The 17,647-nt window shown below is 43.2% G+C and overlaps 1 pseudogene; it reads right to left on the reverse strand.

The window, feature by feature from the left end:
* Positions 1-11,628: 11,628 nt before the first annotated feature.
* On the reverse strand, positions 11,629-16,564 carry LOC147462710 (protein TORNADO 1-like; annotated as a pseudogene).
* Positions 16,565-17,647: the final 1,083 nt, after the last annotated feature.

Below are 17,647 nucleotides of genomic sequence, written 5' to 3' on the forward strand. Positions count from 1 at the left end.
TCCATATGGCTCTTGAGAGCCTAAGCTTCCGCAAGCATGTCTGCGCATTAGGCCTATCAACCTTCCATAGTAGAGTGACAAGCTCTACTTGGTGTTTGGAAGACATCGTCTCCGCAAGCTTGGTCTTAAGCATGCATATAGAAAAAGAGAGTCTTATAAGACAAAAAAACTTTGTTCATTTTAAACATTTTTACATTTGCTTACTCTAGGGAAGTGTTGTAAGCATTGACAAGGTTTAGGTTATCCTTTAATTATATTTCTTGCATCCATCTAGCATGTTCAAAAGGATAGTTCTTAAACTTAATAAGATACCGTTGAATAATCTTACCACCTCTCAATACCTTGTCTTCATGTTGGAGAATGGACTCGGGCTGCAACACCTCTTCTTGGTCCTCGATCTCTGGTGGGTCTTCAATAGTTGGTTCTTGAGGTGGATCTCCTTTGTAAGGCTTTAGTAGGCTCACATGGAAAGCATTGTGTATGAGCCAATGATTGGGAAACTTCAGTTGATAGGCCATCTCATTGATTGGTCTAAGAATCTGGAAGGGACCATAGTATCTTTTTGCTAATTTAGTATAGTACTTTTGGTGTCCCGTAGGATTCCTGCCCGTTGTGTGCCTTAATTGAGCATTGGGAAATTTAAGTAAGACCTAATCATTTTGTTTAAAGGATTGAGATCTTTTGTGCTTATCATTAGCAGCCTTTGCCTTTGCTGTGAGATATAGATATCATCCTTAATCTTTTGGAAAGATTCTCTTAGGTCTCGGCTATACTCATCTGCAGTGAAGATCTTCCCATGTACCTTTAGTAGCAGGGGACTTCTAGATCTTCCCTCAATTACCTTGAAAGGTGGTTTTCACGTGGAGGTATGTATAGTGTTATTGTAGGCATACTCCACTAATGTTGGAATTAGGGTTGCAGAGAAAACACACACAGCTTGGAGAAGACGAAGGAAGCTCAAGGCACACAATAGAGAGTGTGTTACTTAGTGTGTAATGGAAAGATAGATAGCCCTAGAGTGATGGGCGTATATACAATGCACGGGGGAAAAAACCTCCTAAAGAGGGAAAAAATGCCCCGGCGGTCCTAGTGTGTTCACACACATCACTACCACATGTATATGGTAACAAATCCCCCCTGGAGTGATGCGGTGAACGAGAGCTGGCACATGAGTAAAGGGAAGTGCCATGCCCTGAGGACAGGATCAGTCCACAAAGGGGAGTAAGCCCAAAGCTTTGCAGAAAGCTTCAAGCTTCTCACGAGACAATGCCTTTGTGAAAAGATCTGCAAGGTTGTCCTGTGTTGGCACATAAGCCAAGCTGATCTCTCCTGCTGAGAGCCTCTCCCTGACATAGTGGTAGTGCACCTCAATGTGCTTTGTGCGAGCATGAAAAACTGGGTTCCTCGCAACTGCCAATGCACTCTGACTGTCAGTGTAGATAGTGTTGGCAGTGTCCTGTCCAACACCCAAGTCAGCCATAAGGCGTCTGAGCCATACACACTCAACCGTAGCTGTGAAGACTGCCCTGTACTCAGCCTCACAACTCGAAGTGGCCACAGTAGGTTGCTTCTTGATCAACCATGATATACATGAACTGCCAAGCATGAAACAAAAACCACTTGTGGACACTCGCGTGTCAAAACAACCAGCCCAATCTGAGTCCGAAAAATCATGTAAGTCTGGCGGCAATGATCCCCCCTTGGGATAAAACAAGCCAAGATGTAAAGTGCCACTAAGGTAGCGGAAAATCCTCTTGACAGCCTGCCAATGCTTAGACCCTGCGCTATGCATAAATCTGCTGACCTGCGAGACTGCAAACTGAATATCTGGCCTCGTGTTGCATACATAAATGAGGCAGCCAACAGCAGTTTGGTAAAGAGTGACATCAGCAGGATCACCAGCATCATGTAGACTCAACTTCAAACCTATTTCCATGGGAGTGGCAATAGGTTTGCAATCCTCAAGTCCAAACTTACATAGCAATGTCTCTATGTAACTTTTCTGACACAAGGCAATACCACCATCACACTGCTTAAACTGTATACCCAAGTAATGATGCAACAGCCCCAAATCTTTCATCTTGAAAGTAGCATTCAATCAGCCTTAAATTCAGCAATATGTCTCTCATTTGGTCCAGTGATCGGCAAATCATCAACATAAAGAACCACAATGAGAAATACATCATCCTCACGCTTTACATACAATGTGCTTTCTGTTGGACTGTTACGAAAGCCTCGTTTAACCAAATGAGTGTCAGCTTTCTCATACCAAGCACGAGGAGATTGCTTCAACCCATACAAAGCCTTCTTACATTTGCACACTTTGTCCTCTTGTCCTTTTATGACAAAACCGCGAGGCTGCGTTACATAAACTTCCTCAAATATGTCACCATTCAAGAAAGCAGTAACAATGTCTGATTGATGTACATCCCAACCAAAATGAGCTCCCAATGCACATAGAAAACGCACAGTAGTCATACGACAAGTGGGAGCAAAAGTCTCTTCATAATCTATGCCTTTTTGTTGTGCATAACCCTTTGCAACAAGTCGAGCCTTATGGCGATCGATCTCACCATCCGGCTTGCGTTTCAACTTGTAAACCCACTTCGTACCAATGGCCTTTTTGCCAGGAGGCAAATCACATAAAGTCCATGTGTCATTCTCTATAAGTGCATCATATTCTGATTTCATGGCAGCAATCCAATTTTCTGAATTCTGTGCTTCATCAAAAGACAGAGGCTCCTCAACATCATGTAAACTAGACACAGCCAAAGCATAACAATCTGATGCATAAGATGCATGGCGAGAGCCTGAACAAGTACGACTAGATAAAGGTGCATCCAATTTACTATCACGCAAAGTGTGCACCAGCCATTTTGGCATACCTCTAGCCTGCTCATTTTCAGCCCTTTCCTCATCAAGTACATCATGTACATCTGTATCAGTAATAGGCTGTTCTAAAACATTTTCAGAAACCCCCATAGGCTGTACATTTGCCTCATTGGAACTTACATTCGTATTTCCACCACTGAAAAGAGGCAACAAAGTGTCATAAATGTCTTGTGACCTTACATTACTGTCTCTAGTACATGACAGCAAGGGCTGAACAGAATCTTCCACAAACACTACATCTCGTGAAACCAGAATACGTTTTGTTTGCGGATGATACAACCTGTAACCTTTTCTTTCAGCACTATAACCAACAAAAATACATTTGACAGCCTTATCATCCAATTTTCTGCGCTGCACTTGTGGCACCAAAGCATATGCCAAACAGCCAAAAACACGCATGTGCTCAATAGAAGGCTTTCTATCATGCCATGCTTCATATGGAGTAATAGACTGCAAAGCTTTCGTAGGACACCTGTTAAGTACATAAGTGGCACACATGATGGCCTCAAGCCAAAAAGAATGCGGCAAAGCTTGACTTTTGACCATACATCGTGCCATTTCCGTTAGTGACCTGTTTTTCCTCTCAGCAACACCATTTTACTGAGGTGTATAAGGCACTGTACATTGGTGTTTTATCCCACGACTAGCCAGAAATGCATTAAATTCATGAGACATATACTCCCCCCCTCGATCGGAACGGAGGGTGCCCATAGTACATTTTGAGACATTTTCAGCCATAGCCAAAAAAATTTTGAAGCACATAAAAACTTCGGACTTCGCTTTAAGCGGAAATACCCATGCATGCCTGGAGTAATCATCAATGAAAGTCACGAAGTACAGGTAATTGCCCAAGGACGGAGTTTGCATGGGCCCACAAACATCACTATGCACAAGCTGCAACCTGCATGTGGCCCTAACTGAACCATCCTTTGGAAACTTAGAATGCTGCATTTTACCTAGAATACAGCCTTCACAAACATGTTTGACAGGTGCTTCAAGAGGCGGCAAAGAAGCAACCATATCAGATTTCTGCAAACGCAGCAAACTGGCAAAATTCAGATGACCAAAACGTGCATGCCAAAGTTTTGCATCTGAAATAGCCCTTGAATCTGCAACAGCATTTGCAAAATTTTGTCCACACTTGTCATACAAAGTGAGCTTATACAGCCCATGGCACAAAAGCCCAGATGCAACAATTTCATCACCAAAACTGAGATCATGATCTGTACATCTGTCATCCACAAATTTGACTACAAGTCCAAGTCTAGCAAGTGCGGATACAGACAAGAGATTCTTCTTGATCCCAGGTACATAAAGTGCATCAACAAGTGTGAAGGAACTGCTATTAGCAGCAGTGAGCACAATCTTTCCAACTCCCTGAACTGGATAAGAGGCGTTGTTGGCACAAGTGACTGAATTCCCATGAGGGATAGACTCGAGAGAGGTAAACAATTCACGATGTGAGGTAATGTGCTTTGTAGCACCACTGTCGAAATACCACACATGTGAATCTGCAGCAACTGACAAGCATGCATCATGGACAGCAGGATTGTAAGTGCACTCTGCGCTTAAAGCCCATTCTGCATCAACATCAACATCACAATCTCCTTTCACAGAAGACTCAACAATGGCTGCATTTGTAGTGGAACCAGCATTTGCAGTGGAACCACCCTCTTTCTTCTTAGCCTCTTTGGCCTTCAACTTAGGACACGACTTGATCAAGTGATCATTGGCTTTACAATAATGGCAACGCATCTTCTTTTTGCCCTTATCACCAGAATTGCCAAACGAAGTGCTGCTAGCAGAAGCATTAGGAACAGAATTTTTGCCACTCGCAGCAGAACCATAAGAAGTGGCTGCATTACTGTTACCACCCTTTCTTTGAGAAGCAATAAAAGCCTGTTCAACTGCACGCTGCCTAGTCCTGTTTTTTCTAGAAAGTGACTCTTGCAACAGCAATGTGCATAATGCATCAAACTTGACAACTTCAGGATTTCCTTGGGTCATGAGTCTCCAAGTACTAGCAAAAGTCTGGTAGGAATCTGGTAAGGCATCAAGAACAGTCTGCACAAGGGAACTGTCTGAAATGACTTCACCTGCAGAAATGAGTTGCTCATTGATATCCTTGACACTAGCAAGGAAAGTGTCCATATCATCTTCCTCATGCATAATCTTCGACTCTAGCTCTTTACGCAGCAAAGCAATTTTAGCCTCATTGCGGCTTGCATAAAGACTTGCTAGAATATCCCAAGCCTGTTTTGCAGATTTTGCTGAACGGATGTGAGGAATAATGGTGCGCTTCACAGACAACGCAATCAATGCATGAGCCTGTGCATCCTTAACATCCCAACGAGCTTGTTCTGCCGTAGGCAAAACAACTCTAGCAGCTGCAATCCTTGCAGCAAGACCTGCAACATCCTCAATATCGCCTACATCTTCAGAACCAGGACGTACATCAATGCCCTGCACAATGTTCCAGACACCTTTTGACACAAGAACATGCTGCATCATATAAGCCCACATAGGGTAGTTGTCCCCATCCAACCTGTCCTCAGCAGCAAACATCTTGAACACATCTGTGTTGTTGTTGTCAGCCATGGTAAATGCTGCACCTGATGTGATAACTGCCTGAAAATAGGAGAAATGGAGCGGGAACAACTTGTGCTATATAGCACAAACCGTAGAAGACTATAAGGCACCTGTTATGCAGAAAACGGCACTGACAGAAAATCTGCACAAAATGACGAAATAGCCTGTGCAGTACTGCCCGTAGTGGAAACGGAGGCCGAAATGAGCCCAAATCAAAATTCTGAGCAGACCGAGCTCTTTGAGCTCGCCCAAAATATTTGTCGACCTACGAACGCTCGCCAAAGCCTAAAGCTTGCTCAATAGGGTCAAGCCTTTGACTTTCATAGGCTATGGTGTGCCCTTCTTGGAGCAAAACAGCTTCAAGGCAATCATCACAAGCGTCACATTGGACCTCAAATGGCTTAGACCATGTAAACCTAATGTTTTTCTTTGTTAGGTCATGTAATGGTCCTGCGATTTGTGAGAAATTTTCTATGAAGCATCTATAGTATGCACACATACATATAAAGCTTCTTAGTTCATGTAGATTCCTTGGATTAGGCCATCCTTTTATTACCTCTAGCTTTGATGGATCCATTTGGATGCCATCTTGGGAGATAATGTGACCTAAATTTTGAATGTCTTGTAAGAAAAACTCACTTTTCTTTCGATTAATATAAAGTTTATTCTCTTGTAAGACTTGAGATATTACTTGCAGATGTTGCTTGTGTTCGTCTAGTGAATTAGAGTAGATGATTATATCATCAAAGAACACTCCAATAAAGGTTTGGTGAGGCCTAAATAGCTTCTCCATCATGTGGTTAAATGTGGTTGGTGCATTGGTCAAGCCAAAAGGCATGACAATGTGTTCACTCGTAAAGACCAAATGTAGTGCAAAATGCGGTCTTTACAATGTCTTGATCAACTATCCTTATTTGATGGTAGCCACTTTTTAGGTCAATCCTACTGAAGTAGGTCAACCCTTGCAGTTTATCAAATAGGTCTTCTACCCGTGGAACGGGAAACCTATTCTTGATAGTGATCCTATTTAGTGCTCTATAGTCGACACACATACAATATGTATCGTCTTTCTTTTGCACTAATAACACGCGTGAACAAACTGGAGATGAGCTAGGCCTAACCATGCCATTCTCAACTAACTCATGCACATGCCGCATATTCTCCTCTTGTTGAGCTTGAGAAACTCTATAAGGAGGTTTATTAGATTGTGAACTTCCTGGAAGAAGTTCAATTGCATGGTCATCATTGCCTCGTCTAGGAGGTAGTTTACAAGGGATGTCGTCAATAAAGACATCTTGAAATCCCTTGAGAAAATAGGATAACTCTAATTCCTTGTGATTGTTATATTTTCTTTTGCTAAAGCATTAGGTGCATTTTGAGAATCTTTAACAAAAATCATGTACACGAAAATAGAGCTCTTTATTGACTTATTGAAAGCTTGTGTATGTACAATGGGTATGGTGTTACCCAAATCCTTAGAATCTATGTACATATCTTGTTCCCTGAACCTAAAACAGATTTGCCTTTCAGGGAATTTAACATTGGCAGTCATGCGATTAGACCATGGTGCCCCTAGGATTACATCCTCGAGCTTGAGAGGAGAAATAAAGAAGTCCTTCTTGTCCACATAGCTTTGGACATGGAGCCTCAATTTCCCAATTAAGGGAGTGACTGAGGCTTCTTGCCCCTTGAAATAACCATCGGTGGGTAGGAAATCTCCATGTCATAGGCTTGGATGCCTAGCTTGGTGGCCAACTCTGTGGATATGAAATTGTGAGTAGAACCACGATCAAAGAGAATAAAAGCATCATGTTCTCTTACCTTTCTCCTAAGCATGGCATAGAGGAGATCCTTTGTGGTGAGCATCCTCTTCTTGGATTTCAACCAAGGTAGCTCTAGGAGGATCATTTTATGTATTCTTAGTGGGGACAAGCATGATAAGCATGCCCTTGCTCCCCGCACTTGAAACAACGGTTATCTTTATGATAATGCTCAAGATCTTTAGGAGAGAGTTTATTTTTGCCTTTATAAACTCCCTTCTCCTTAGCTTTGTTGTTGTTGGCGTTGCCTTTAGGAGACTTTTGGACAGTGCCTTCCCCTTATGCTCGTTATTACGGTCCTTGTTCTCTGTGGGCTTAATATTTCTCTTAGCCCCTTGTTGGAAATTGATTTGTGAAGCCACCATGGTATGGTGTATGACCGCAGATATGTTGCATGGCCTTTGGGAGTTGACATACTCCGCCATATCTTCAGTTAGACCCGCACAAAATTGTTGCTTTTGCTCTCCAAATCCATCTTTTTGAAGACAGTGGCTTTGAGATGTAAGTCCCAAAACTTGTCTACATATTTGTGAATAGATTTGTAGGGAGAGAGCTTCAAGCTTCTCCATTTGGTGAGTACTTTGTCTTTGGCATCGGTAGCCAAAAACTGCTTCATGATGGAAGCTCTTAAATCTTTCCATGTTCATGGAGCTTCACTGTTTGCCTGTAGGCTAGACCGCCATTGCCAAGCGGACTTTTGAAAATGCATAGCTACATGATGTAGCTTAGAGGATTCCGTGAAGCCCTCATCTCCAAACTTCGCATTAAATTGTTGGATGAAGGCCAAGACTTTGTCCATAGCACCAAAGGTTCCATCATAGGTAAGGAAAGAGATGTTCTTTCCTCCCTCTTTAAACTTTTTGAGCTTGGACGACCTCTTCCACGCGGCATAGAATATCCTATGGCCTCTTCTTTTTGGTGGTTCGAAATCTACACCATCACTTTCTTTAGAAGAGGAAGAATTTGAGAAGGATGGAGAAGAGGGTGACCTCTTTCTCACCTTTTTCTTCCCTTCTTCCTCCTTGTCTGCACCATCACTTTCTTCATAAGAGGAAGAGGATGAAGAAGATGGAGAAGAGAGTGGCCTCTTTCTCGCCTTTTTCTTCTCTTGTTTTCTCTTGTCCCTCTTTTAATTATGGTATGGAGAAGTGTGCGATGGTCTTCTCCATTTAGGGGGTGCTGGAGAGCGTTCTGCCCGCCATCTTCCTCAAGCCATTTCCACCGAGGTGGCAGGAGACTCACTTCTTTCTCATTCTTTCGGTGGGGGCTCTACCATTGAAACTTGGGTTCTTCTTTGGGAAGGGGATGCGTAGTCAAGTAGTAGATTTTTAAGCCCTTCATACAGATCCTCTTATTCTTCCCTTATCTGAGAGATACCTCTTTTGGAAATCTCACAAGGAGGCTTCCTAGGTACTCTCTCTTCTTGGTGGGGAGTTTGGAGAATCCCATGAGCACGTAGCTGCCGTTGCACTTCACTTTGGAGGGATAGAATGCCCATGGCTTGTTGAAGCCTAGAAACAAGGTAATTAACAAGCATAGGGGCATCATTAGTAGCGTGTTCATCAGCAAAATCAAAGCTATCAACAATAATTTCACTCTCTTTACTATTGTCAGCCATTCTAACAACTTTTAGGTGTAAAATTTTTAAGCGTACTTTGGCACTTCAAGCCCTAGTCGCTACTCCTCTTAACCCCTTTAGAAAAGCACTCAAGCTCTTGTACCCGTGGCTCGAATATCATTAATTGCAAGGAATAGAAGAGAGGGTCTTTCACCACCAAAATAGTATAGGCTCCTGTCAAGCTTCTAATAGCTCAATAGTGGTTAAGCCGTAGTCAAGCCCCGTAGGACTCCACTATTAAGACCATACCTCTCGACGATGATGCCCCGTTATCTGCATGAAGCATGTGCACTGCAAGGCTGAAAATCCCTATTCTACTTACTCAATTGCAATTAATAGTACCAACCATTTATAGTAAGCTTGAGGACCTCTCTTCTTGAGCAAGAAAAGAGAAACCTTGTGCTCTGATACCAATGTAACTTATAATGGTCTAGTAACTTGTGTGTAACGGAAAATAACATAGACATAGTGAGCACTTCATTAGAATAGATTCCTAATGAGGATAGCAAGAGTGCTTGGATGGAGAGAGCAACAAAAGCATAACCCCTAGTCAGATAAGCATGAAAAATACTTCAAAAAGAGAGAGAAATTAAGCTATTGACAACAGTTGAGGACCGGAGTTACATGGAGCTGGTCCCCCCCTCCAAAAGGCTTTGTATTATAAGTTTTCCCCATCAAGGGAGACATTTTACAGTACAATACTTTGTGTTCCTACAATAACTTGTTGGTGCAATGAAGATGGAAGCTTCAAGCACCAAGCTTACACTTGAAAACACAACATCAATTCCCCCATGGTCTCAGACCCAAGACCTCACACACCTTTGAAGATGGTGAGAGCTAGCGGGGTATGAGAGTAGATCGAGAGGAAAAAAGAGTATTCTTATGAGAAAAAAGTATGTCTCCTCACATAATCACTCATAGTAGCTGAGCATAGCTTAGTAATTAGCATGGTAGATGAGATGAACATGCATTGGAGCTTGGCTCTTGGTTGAATTTGTATCACAAAGCCAAGAGTTGTTGGTGTAGGCCTCCCTTCTCACAAGCTTGGAGTAGATGATGAGCTTTCCATTAAATCTTGAAAAGGAGAGAGAGTCTTCTTTACTTCACACATGAGATTGTGTGTGTGTGGTAATGCATTGCAAGAATCAACCCCCTCTCTCTCTTGGTCGACCCCTCTTGCTAATTGCTCATGTTGGCATCCTATTGGCCCCTATAAAGCTTAGCCAATGACAATTAAGAAGCATAAGTGATAGCCTTGTGAAATGTGTCCCCCTTTCCCCTTTTGTGAGAGATTTAGGTATTTAAATAATGCAATTAAACTCTCATTGGACCCCTTAGTGTTCTGGCCAACAGGATTCACGCAAGCCATTGGGCTGTTGAATGCTCATTGGACCCCTTGGGAGACTGTCCAATAGTCTTCTAGAGAGCTTAATTTCTATTGGTTCTTTTATCAAGTAATTTTAAATGAATTAAACTAGATTTACTCTAGCCTAATTCTCATTGGTCCACCTCTATGGCCATCCAATAGGATTTGAGTGCACCTTGGGGGCAACTCGGCTAGGGAGCTGACATGTGTCCACTATGTCCTTTTTGTAAAGGGAGCTTGCAAGAGTGTGTGTGTGTGTGTGTGTGTGTGTGTGTTTCTCTCTCATCCCCTACATATAAGGCTCACCCCCTCCTAGATAGGGATGTGGGAAGACTTTTGAGTCTTTCCACAAGCATCCAAATTTACCTAGAGTTTGACCATTGAACAAAATATTTAATTTTGGAACCTTAGCATTTTGGAAGTCTTAATGGGTTGAACCTTAGGGTCTTTGAAGCCCATTGATGCACATTGCTCTTTTGCAGATGCCCCCCCCTTTGGATCCCTATTTTTTCTCCTTTGGATACCTACGGTGATAGGTCTGCCAGCCTAACCAATATTCTAGCTTTTTCTCCCCTGGTACTTCCCCATATTAAATGATCAGTTTAACACGAGAAAATTATTTAAGAGAATTAGATATTAGTTATTATGACGTGCTCCAGAAGGGTAGCGCCAGAAAGGTCTACGATGTTTTCAGCATATGCAAAGCAAGGGCTCTTGGATGTCATGCTTGGCCGTGTTTTGAACAATATGTATGATAGATGGGGTGTCCCAAAAACTACGACTTTGTGTATGTGTATGCGTGTGAGTCTATGTATAGACAATATGACAGATTCAACATCAGTCTAAACCAAAAGTCACAGAATCGATGATGATGGTAGAACGTTGGTGTGAAGGTGGTGGAACAATGTAAGGAACGTCTAGAAGCTGATATTCCATCCAAGATTGTGCTTTGATCCACACGACCAATACCAAAGGAACACTTGTATTTCGTATTTTGATTTCCTTTAATATGTGATATCAAAAGTACTTAGATTACATCATGTACACATTAAAACAATAAATTTACATCATTTTCATTCAAAAGATTGTAGATAAAGGTGACAAGGGTTGAAGAATTTGTGATGCCCAACAAATTAGAAACACATAGACAATACACCACGGTATGCCAACGTGGAATGATGCATGTCTTCATAGACATCGGTAATGAGTTCTTCCTTGTACAATCGTAGTGTTTTTACAATAAGAAAGTCCCTCCAACATTGTTATAAATGTGGAGATTGGTGCCAACTTCCTTACATACGTATGATTTTTTTCTTTGTTGTTATGGGTACAAGCATCGCAAATGCACGAAATGCATCTCTCTCTGTCTTTATTATAATGTGTAAATTTTCACCTCCACACAACTTTTAAAGCAAAATCTCATTTGTGATGCGAAGTTGTAGAACAATTGTTGTAAGCTTCAAGGAAAGATGCTATGGAGCCATCAGCACAAGTTATATGCCATGAAGAGCCTTTGCGGGAATCGAGCTGCGCACACACCACTTGACTGCGCTTATTCTTCGCCACTGCACTACATCTTATTGGTGATTAATAAAGGGAAAAGTTTATATATATTTATACGTCCGCTTGTGTGTGGCACTGCAGGCGCCCACACATGCTCTTTTGAGCTTGTTCGGTGCCCGTGTGTGAGATGGGCCTTCTATTGAAAAGGGAGGGTCCGAGGGAGAAGAAAATTTACACCAGAGGCAATGGGCGTTGCCACTCATAGTGCTGTTGACACAGCCAAGCCACTTTGAGGGTGTCCTCATATAGAGCTCGCCTCAGCATGAACTTGTCAGCTATGTTACTCTCTGTCATACCCCCATTCCTCTCCAGCACTCTCACCAGCCACTGCTGCCACCCCATGAATGCTGTTGGTGGTGTCTCCAGATTGACATTATCAAACACTCCTGCATCCATCACACTCGCGATGGCTATCAGCTCATTGAAATCAGGTACTAGGGAAGAGCCCAATGGCCCTACGGCTACACGCGCTCCCAACATTGCTGCCAACCTCAAAATACTCAGAAACCCGTTTACATATGGAAGTGCCTGCTTTAGCCACCCTTCTCCCATGACTGTGATGCTAAGGCCGCTTTGTCCATCCACACGATGTGGGCACTCTCTGTGCTCGCAGAAAAGCTCAATATGAACAGCCTTAACATCCTTGAAAAGTGCAGTTACAACCCTCTTCCTCATACCCACAGTACCTTCGGCACTGGTAAGAAAGACCATCCGAGGCACCCTTCCAGCCTCCTTCTCGACAGCTAGATGTAGTATTCGCTCCACCCTTGTCTCTAAGGCACTAAGAAGATCGGCACGAAGATCTTCAATACTTTGATGCATGGCATCAAGCCTACTTTGTTGGCTTTCCTGTATGGCATCAATGCCAAACTTGAGCCCATCTAACTTTGCATTCATTTTCTCCATTTCTCTAAAGACAGATTTTACCATGCTTTTGCTCATGCTTGACACTACAGATTGCTCGATATTCTCGCACATTTCGACATCTTTTTCATAAGCGGAATCTCGCTTCACATGCAGGCCAGTGGATGTGGATGCCTCGCACTCTTCGTCAGCTGTTGTCAGTGGACGTGCCACATTCGCACCATGATCTTTGTGAGAGGCACACTCCTGAGCCTTTGCCAAGGGTAGTCTATATGATTCCAATATCTTCATGTACTCCTCCATTCCTAACAAATCAACATAAATGCTTTCCATTGGTTGCAAATGTTGATTTCTCTTCCATAAAAACACTAGCTCCTGAGGCTTTCGTCCTTCTTCTAAGCGTTGGCGCAGTCTTTGTTTGAGGTATTCTAATGAGACACACTGACGACCTCTCTTGTGCAAAGGGGTTGGACCATGCAAGACGTCAGGACGAATGACACTCTCCACAAGCTTCACTCCTTGATTTCCAATAGGTTGAGCACAGATTCTAACTAGTGTTCCAACAATTTCTTTTCTAACTTGGGTCAAGGTGCCTCCAACATTGGCCAAAAGAGGGGCTCGCATAAGCACATCAATCACGTGGCCTCCTCTAGCACGTCCAAAGATCACCATAATCTCTATGTTTCTGATGAATATGGACAAAAAATCCCTTTGCAATTGCATATCCACTTCAAAATCCCCAAACGCCTTGTTGAAAACCACCTACAAGAATATAAGTGCAAGTATATTACAAGAACGATTTCTACTAATTATCCGTTTCAATTAACAAGTTTTTTAAGTGAAGGAAATGCAGTACATGCACTAACCTGTATCATAGGGAAGAATCCTGGAGTGAGAAAGGTCCGATCTTTGTTATCACATTCAAGCCTTCTGCCCACATATGCAAGTGTTTGCCTCGGTTCTTGGATTACACGTTGCCAATCCACACCATCTTCTGAATTCAGTGGGTAAGATTTGACAGGAAGTGTGGCAGGAATTAGAATTGTGCCATCTGGATCATTGGGAACTTTGCAACATAGATGCATTCCTTCCATCAATGCAACCAATATAGCCCCATCAACTTTAGATTCACAGCTCTTTTTCAGTAGTTTCTCTAAATATGCTTGTGACACATATCCACGTACAGGCATAGCTCTTGTCATGTTGGACGCTTCGAAATGAATAAGACTACCTATGATCTCATGACAGAACCAATCCGGTTTTAAAACAATGTATGGTACGTTGTTCAAGTAGATGATCACCCCTGACTCATTCAAAGAGAATGCAATCGCCTTTTGAACTTCAATGTCAGAAACCTGAAAGTTGTCATTGCAGATTCTGCTAAAGAAGTCCCAAGAAATTATTGGTGGCATTTTATCTGAAACTCCGCTTAAGTATTCTGTGACTCGGTTGCATATGCTGTATACTTGAACACCCTGTAATAGAGCTCTAGCTAGTTTGAAGATGCAAGAGGCTACTGGTTTCACTGATGTCGGACTCCTAGCATCAACTTCGAAGACATCAACTACATCAATTAGTTTGCTAAAACTGGTGGTGAGAGATTTGATTACACCTGCAAGGGTATGTCTCACGAAATCCATCTGATCCGTGCGAGTCAGCACCACGATGAGCTTGCGTGTCACATTGGAGTGACGCGTTTTTGAAGCAATGAATTTGAGCCAGTAATGGAAGCTAGCTTTGAATGCCTCTGGTTCCTTATGGTCCCCATCCCTTGCATTTTGCTGCTGACAGGGCTCCAAACAAACAAAAAGATGGCAGGACTGCTAGAGTTTCCACTGGGGTCTGGGAACATATGGTCGTGAAAGGCATGGAACTCTTGATGGCCTGCCATGTCCCACACAGAGACTCGAATGTTGTCTCGCACAAGTGAATGCACCTCTATTCCTCGCGTGCGTTTGGGTGTATTTGAAAGGTAGGTTCGACCACAGCGCTTGATATAAGCAGGCATGAGCTGCATGAAATCGACTTTCTTTCCGTGCACAGAGTGACAAGGCTTGACAATAATGTTGTTTTCCCTATGGACGCATATTCCATGGGAGAAACATAGTATTCAAAGTGATTAGATTAGTACATAAGATGAATTACTTTTGGGGGTGATCAGGAAGAAGTAACTACCTGCATATGGATCTCCGCAAAGGAAAAGACGGAGAGCAGAAGCGGGAACTTCTGAGTACAACCGCTGCCGGAGTATCCGTGGGTATTGGTTTCTATTTCGAAGGAGTTGTGCTTCTATTGCAGGATCTGAAGGAAAGCCCTTCAAATTGAGCAATCGGAGGCCAGAATGTTGAAGTGCGTCAAGCACTGCACAGATGAAGCCTGCATCAGATGTATTTTCCAAATGGCTTGGTAATTGTGTGAGTTGTAGCAATTCATCATCCATGCAAGCTGGCGCTGAGGATCGAGATGATGTGATCCACTGGTAATTGTCTTCTAAATTGAGGGACTTGTCACATGTTGATGATCTGTGTTGAGGGCTAGCTGGTGATCCAGCTTGGATAGAAGATATTTGTGAAGGGCTGGGCGAGGTGAGCGTCTGTGTTTGACTCTGAGGCAGAGTGCGGCGCTGATCATAATCCCTTTGTAAGTGGAGTCCATGTTGCTCCTTGTCTGGTGATGAAGCATCAGATAAGCGGAGTCGATGTTGTCCCCCATCCAGAGATGAAGCGTCGGATAAGCGGAGTCGATGTTGCCCCTCATCAGCTAGAGATGAAGCATCAGATAAGCAGCGTCGATGTTGCCCCTCATCTAGTGATGAAGCTTCATGATCAGATAAGCGCCAGAGCCGATGTTGCGCTGGAAAGAGGGGTGAAGAATTACATGATCCAAAATAGCCCAAAGAAATTAGCGAGATGAGGGGTGCGTGTGTAGAATTAAATGATGATCCAAGATAGCCCAATGAAAGCGAGATGAGGGGTGTGTGTGTACCCAAAGCTTGAAGGGATTGCATGAACTCGATCCCATCTGTGATTTGCATATTGAACCCTCTCAGGCATAAGTAATCAAGGGGCCATTCCAGGAATTTGTTGAATGAAGGTAGCCAGAATAAATCACCATGACGCCCAGGGTAAAGGGTAAGGCTATGCGTGATTGATCCTTTCTCTAGGCTGGCTAGAGACTCCATGACTTTAGGCATTATGAAAACGTCCTCCAAGTGAAGGTTTTGCAAATGCAGGTCTTCGACTGGCTCTATCAGACACTGACCGCTGTCGCAGATCACTAGGTCTTGAATGCTTTTGTTGTTAGCTACAGATTTGAAGACATTGTCATGTGCAATTTTTGTAGGACTTCTGGGTAAGGTATCGGAGAACTCATGAAGGAAGAAGACTCGCTTTGGACCAGTATATATTGAATTGGAGTCACTGACAGCTGCAGGCAGATCACCTGCAAGCGCTTCCAAATAAGCTTGCTGCTCTATATCTGAAAGAGATGGGTGTAAGAGCCGCCAAATTGAGCAGCAGCTTGTAGCCACTCCACTCGCTCCTGGCTGCTGCGAGCCGATCCAAGATCAAACATTATGTCGCTTTTGCCCCAATCCTCTCCCACGTCCTCACACTCCACCAACACAGGCACACCATCATGAGTATTTCGGAAGGCCAGATGGTGCATGTTGACGAGAAAGAGGCTGCTGATGGAATATTTATGCCCAGCTTGCAGATCACGAAGGAAAGCAGGAACCGACCTCTTGTTCAAGGCTTGAACTGACTTGGCGACTGCTTCTAAGAGCTTAGTGTAGCTCCAACACTTCCGAGTGTATGGATCATCGCGAGGCCCCGACCCCGTATAATTGGCCATCTCGAATCAGCAAGCTATTGCACTGTGATATTAGCAAGCTATAAGAATATGCAGCTGGAAGTCTCTCTCTCTCTCTCTCTCTCTCTCTCTCTCTCTCTCTGGGTACGGACATTGTTCTTATGGAAGCAGGCCACTGCTTCCCCAACGATGCAGGGCCGAACATGTCATGAGTCATGTTGCTTGCTTGACCTTGCCGAAGGTCGCTCGGGCGTGCTTGCTTTGGGTTGACCTTGTCTTAGAAATTTTGGTTAGAGCCCTTAGCTTAGTGTTATATATCTTGTCAAAGGGATTTTTGGGCTGCTTGCTTGCGTTAAAACGAGCTAGTTTTGCTTGGGTTGACCTTGTCGTAGAAATTTTGGCCCTAGAGGCTCAGAGAGTTGGTCTAATGTCGTTTTGTGGCTCTTTGAGCCCAAAATGGGCCACTTGTTATCATCTAGACCATTCACTTCAGTAAAGATCACACGGCCAAGAATATAGGATCTCCTAATGCTATAAACCATCTTTTGCTGCCTCTCGTGCAAGGATCTATGTACAACGTGTAGGAGTCACTAGCGGCAATCAACGGCACCAAAGTAAGCCATGCAGTAGTCGATAGTAGCTAAATTAGCCACGCAACACTAATACTTGGCTAAAGAACGACGTTTCCTGCGTATGTGGTTCTTGTTTTTACTTGTGTCAGCCGAATTTGTTTATTCTTGGTCGTGAGATTGGGTGGAAATGAATGGGCTACATCAAGCCAAGTAGCGGGCAAGTAGTCCACATTGTTGAATCAAGCAATGTAGGGGAAATTCGCATCAGCATCAACGTGATCAATATGTAGAGCCTTGACCCTTGTGTCACATTGTGTGCTTGTCTCGCAGTCCCTTACTTGCGTAAATCCACAAAAGGACATGCTACAATAAAACTCAATGAATGCAACCTAGTATTGGTAGATTCACATGTCTCTTTATATTACCTTTTGAGATACATATATATCAACTCTTTCCATGCCTACCCTTGCAGAGGACCCATAGTCAGAATCCATAGGCCACTCTAACAAGTCATACATCTCCATCAATGCTAAGCTCGATGCTAAAACTGAAG

This window comes from Adiantum capillus-veneris, chromosome 2 (genome assembly GCF_014529385.1).
Source record: "Adiantum capillus-veneris isolate H3 chromosome 2, ASM1452938v2, whole genome shotgun sequence".
In the NCBI taxonomy this organism is placed as follows: Eukaryota; Viridiplantae; Streptophyta; class Polypodiopsida; order Polypodiales; family Pteridaceae; genus Adiantum; species Adiantum capillus-veneris.